Below are 5616 nucleotides of genomic sequence, written 5' to 3'. Positions count from 1 at the left end.
AGATAATTATTTAAAAAGCCAAAAGCAAACAAAACAAAACAAAACAAAACAAAATTTCTTCTTTTTATAGATCCCAGATGATCTAAGAATGCTACACTTCCAGCCCCATAAAAATTTCTGTGGCTGATTATAGTAGCTTCTTTAAAAATGCTGTTTAGTAGCAGTGGACAGGAAAGGTGTAACAACTGTAGATATTCAATCCCAGAGATGATGGTAGATTGGAGCATCTCACAAAGGCAACATATGAAGAACTTCAACTTTTTCATATGTGTGTGAACATTCTGGGTCCAAAATAAATTTAATATTTTGTGCTCCATCATAACTAAATAAATATATGAATAAATAAAAATTATTTGTGAGCACTATTTTCATGCGTGCACATGCATATATGTAATATTCACACCTACTGAATATTAAAAGAGAAGAATATGAAAGTAGGTGTAAGGTTTTCCCAAGTCTTCGCTGAAAAGTTGGTAACAAATTTATAGTGGAAGAGGCTTACTCTCTTAGCTTTGGTCTCCTAGCTTTTCACATTCCTGTCTTTTCTACCTCTTTTCTGACTGTGTGAGAATGCTGCATATAAACTTTTTCCAGTTTAGAGGCATGCATTTCCACACTGACAGTTTGTATTTATGGACTCGTAACAATCTTTTCAATAACGAAGTTTAGAAAATGACTTGGCAGGCTTAGATGTACAGTGCTGTCTTCAGAGACTGCGCTACTCTGCTGTGCTACAGTTTATTTATCCCCCAACATCTGCCTTTCTGCTATAAGGTCTATTAATTCTTTGCTATTATGAAGCATGGTAGAAGGTGATTTTGTTTTGCTTACTTTTTAATCAGGAGGCTGATTGATGCAGGAGATCAAACATGAGACCTGGATCATGTCATATATAAGTCAGTGCAGGTCTGGAATAGATACAAATGGCTGCCCTGGCAGTATGAAATAAATTAGAAGACCCAAGTCAGATTCTAACGACCTAAGATTAAGAATAAAATATTTCTGTATATCTGTAGCACTCATATCCCAATGCTCAAGTACTGACTGGGATGCTGTAACAGTAAATTAAAAAAAAAATAAAAATAAAAAATCACTGACAGCAACAATAGCTGGCAGAAGTTGGTTGTCCACTGCATCATAATCACAGAGTGATTACACTTTTCTACACAAAGATAGAATAGCAGTAGCATCAGCTGCCCACATTGCCCTTTGAGTTGCTAGACTGAATGATTTAATTCTCTTTTGTTACTGTAACATTCATGTAACTTCATATTAAAAACTAAGCAAGTCCACCTATAGAGGATTCTGGTTTCTACCCAATTTGCTTCAGCTTATTCATGATTCGCTCTGCTGTTTCAGTTGGTTACAGTAGCTTTCACTAAAGGTTGTGTGCAATTATTATTTATGCTTATAAAGAGATAGGAAATTACTGCTTCTTTCCATGCTAGTGGCAATGTAAATAAAGTCATTCTTACTGCTGTTTATTGTTATTATAATTTGTGCATGTTATGACAGACATAAGTGTGCTAGGTTAAAGTTTTAAAAAATAATACTCATAATTCCTCCCCCAAAGAAACTGTGCTCAGATAGATGAGAGAAACTTCTGGCTTTACACTTATATTGTTCTGAGATAAAATAAAATCTGCATCACAGAAGAGTGAGAGAGAAATAGTGAGAGAGAAAGTCACCATAGCAGAGACCATTCCTTTTGCCTTGCATTAGGTACAGTACTGTGTCTAGCTCTAGCTCTGTGATTGACCCTCTTCTAGGTGGTTTTAAATAAATCACTTGACATATCTGGGCCTCTGATTCTTGCTTTGTCATTTATATATGTCATAACTATTGCATATGCTACTAGGAAAGATGCTACTAGGACAGTCTTATGGGATGTGATGAGACTAGAAAGTAGTTCAGTATTGTAAAAAAGTTGGAGGTGCAGTTACAGGGAAAGAGAAAAGTATGAGATGTCCCTCTTGAAGCAGTAATTAATTCTTATATCTGCATACATGCCTATGAAAATGAAGCCTAACTGAAGCCTGAATGCAAGGTATTATTTTTTCCAACATGCAAAAAAGGTCTTCCCTGCACATGTCACAGAGGGCTGAGGATCAAAGAGGAAGCTCATGAGGGTGATGTAAATGGTGTGGCTATATTTGCTTACCTTTCTGAGAAGTCATACTCAGGCCTCAGAACTTTTGACAAAATCAAAGCACCTTAGCACTCACTAGGATGTAAAATAGCTTGTGATATGTTCATGAATTAATTGATCTGATATGAACAAGTATCCTGCTGTATGAGTATGTCCTTTGCTTCAGTTCCAAGAAGAGAATGTTTTTGAGAGCTGTCATTCTTAGCTGCTTTAAAACACACTACAGAGAAAACAAAGGAAATATCACGACTGTATGGAAATACAGTAGCCTTGGCAAGTGAGTCTTACAAGCTCAAATGAACTCTGTATCAGAGGATATGGTCTGTCACTACAGACATGCTTTCCCTGTAAGATTTAATGAGTTTCCTCTTAATATCCCAAGCTAAACAAAAAGGTCTGTACAATGTATGTACCTTTAGAAAGCTGTGCATTCTCTCCACTGTGTTGCACAAAAATGAGGAGAGCAATGAAAAATCCACCCCTGTAGGCAGAGCTGTCAGAGGAAGCAATGTGGAGCACTGACTGCATTAACAAAGCATGCTTCAGGAAACTGCAGCTGGGCACTGCAACCCCGGGACAATGTGCCAACACAGGGAAATGGAAAGTCATGAAGGAGTTACACCATGCAATCTGTCTGGAGAATATTGACAGCCTAGCACACACATACTTTAGAAGTTTTGAAGAATTAGCACTCTTTGAACTCTACCATTCCTTAGAGGAAAGAAAATCACAGGAGGTAGGGCTGAGTTATACAGTACGAGTACAAGACCACATAGGGATGGTTACAAAGCAAACGGGCTTTCATGAATCCTCTGATTCTTGAGCATGAAATGTAATTATCTAAACTTCAGATCTTGGACCAGATCTTTCCCAAAAGCATACAGTTATGATGAGAGAGATTTCTCTACCATCCTTCACCATATCATGGAAAGTTACACTGAAGGTAACAGGTCTGAGAGATGTGGTTGGTGGGTCTTTGGTGGGTCTTTAGCACAGAACAATTGAAAACCCTTCAGGGAAGAATGAAAGTGCTGTGGTTACCAGCATGTTTTCAGAATTAATGGGATGAATACTTTCCACTCTGACTTACATGGTACAGTAGTTTTAAACTGGATTTGTGAAGAGATCTAAGAACTAATATTTACCTTCTTAATATTAATTGCACATACTTGTGAAATTACATATTTATATATTTATAAATCATTCTTATATCTGATGGTGTTTACAAACATATACAGAGACATATCTACCTGTATATTTACTTAATGCAGATATATTGTTTGGGAGTGCTGTTTGCAAGACATCCTTATAACTGTCCTGATAATACATGATGATCTGAAAACATTCCTTCCTAACAATTAATTGAATAGGCTAAACATACAATGACGCAGTCAAGGGCTTCCCTATTATTTCCCTGTCTCTGGCTCCCTCTATACAGAAGGGACACTCCTGGACCCTCAGTATTGGTAGAGGTGCTCAAGCACCTTTCTGGGCATCCTCAATCCCACAGTTAAAATCAGAGGATCTTTGAATCAGTAATAAAAGGATTTCTTACAGAAGCAATATAGTTGCATCAGATATGGTTCAGCCGGTCCTTTTTTAAGGGACTTAAACTTGTGCCATAATAGAAAAGTAAAAGTTTGCTCCAAGGTTGTTTTAATAGGTTCTCAGTTCTACATTACTCAATATAGATAATGACTTTCAAACACAAACTGGAATGGAACCTGAAACAGAGAAAGCAGGGGCATTGTCTCAAGATAATGCTTTGGATCACTTTTATGGAAGTTAAACCTGAGCGTGTTCTCCAGTTTTGTGATATTAAACAGTGTTTTACATCATTTTTCAAACTTCATTTAAGCCCTAAATTCACCAGTGTCCTGTTTATTCTTTATACTCTTTTATATCTGAATAATTACTGTTGTGATTTTTCAGTATTTATGCTCCATTTTGAGGGGCTCATTAAAAATAAACAGTACAGGGAAAGGCAATTATCATTAGCAAACATCAGCACAAAAACACAAATAAAAATCCATTAAAAATTGAAAAATAATTACCCCTACTGTTCTTCCTGCCTTATTGTCACCTAAGTGTATTAATATCGGCTGATTTAATTTAAGTTACTCACCTTTGTTAGTGTGCCTTCTCCTGTTAAGGGTTTAACTTCTTTATCTGTACCAGTGAAGAGGAATTGGAGGCTTCAAATATATTTTTAAAAATTCTGCCAAAATCTTAAGACCTTCTCACTAAAAGGCTAGTTTCATTTATCTTTCTTCAAGGCTTTTACATTATCTAAGAGCACCTACAGAGCTCTAAGAGATTACATGTTGGTCTGCTTCAGGGAGGAAAAAGAATGTTAATCCCCTATTGCAGATATGTTTGGCATTATAAACACTGATATCATATTCCCCACTATCACCTCCTCCCTTGTTTAGAAAAAGCAAGAAAGATTAGAAAATTAATTTTTCTTTTCAATGAATGAATGTTTGGAAAGGGTTTTTCAAACCAGCAATTTAGTTGTGTTTTCTTTTATTTCTGTCTTAATTGGTAGAAACCAGTGCTGCTTTCTGCTACACTGGGAGAAATCTTGGGTTACAATGAAAAGACAGAAAATTAAGTGCAAAGAACATCAAAATAAATGAGAACAGAGTTTCCTCTGAAAATCTCACAGTTGCTATTTGTATGCAACTGAAAGAAAAAAGAAACCCCAAACTGTGATCACTTGTATCTACCCGAAAATGCAATTAATGCTTAGATAAGCATTCTCCTTCTTTGCCATTTGTCAAAGTACTTAAATACATGCTAAAGTTTAGGCCCATTAAATGAACTTCAGTAAAAGTAAAGTACAAATATTATGATAGGCTCTGCAAATTAAGTGCAGATATTATATAGGTGATTAAAATTCAAACCTTTTTCTAAAAGATCTTGCTTTTAGAATAAGCAGCATAATAATTAATTTTAATACTTAAAATTATTTATGTGTATAATATAATATACATAATAGGTAATTTTAGTATTAATTAGATGATGATATATTCGTAGAATAATTTCTGTGGCAACAACAGTGAAGTTTTCACCAACAAGGTTGACCAGTAAGAGGAATTTTCTGTTCAAGTTTTCTCTCCTCTCTGTGAGAAATTTTTTCTCCAACCTTAACAACTCTGTCTCTAAACACATCCCAAGGACAAAGTTAGATGCAGAAGAGCTTACTTTATTTTAGACACTAACAGAAGTTTACTGATTTAGGTACCTTGCCTTGGAACAACTACTTAAAAGTTTTAGATGCTCGGATGGAGTGAATGACCCAACCCATTTTATGAAATGTTCTGTATTTGCAACCTGCCAATTACGATTAAATAAAAATAAATAAATAAATAAATAAATAATAATAATAATAACAAATAATAGAAAGAAATTAAAGGAAGCCCAGGGAAAAAAGTGGCAGTTTGAAGCTGGATTCTTATTTTTTC

Source organism: Cygnus olor, chromosome 5, assembly GCF_009769625.2.
Source record: "Cygnus olor isolate bCygOlo1 chromosome 5, bCygOlo1.pri.v2, whole genome shotgun sequence".
Lineage (NCBI taxonomy): Eukaryota > Metazoa > Chordata > Aves > Anseriformes > Anatidae > Cygnus > Cygnus olor.
This window is presented reverse-complemented; position numbering follows the sequence as displayed.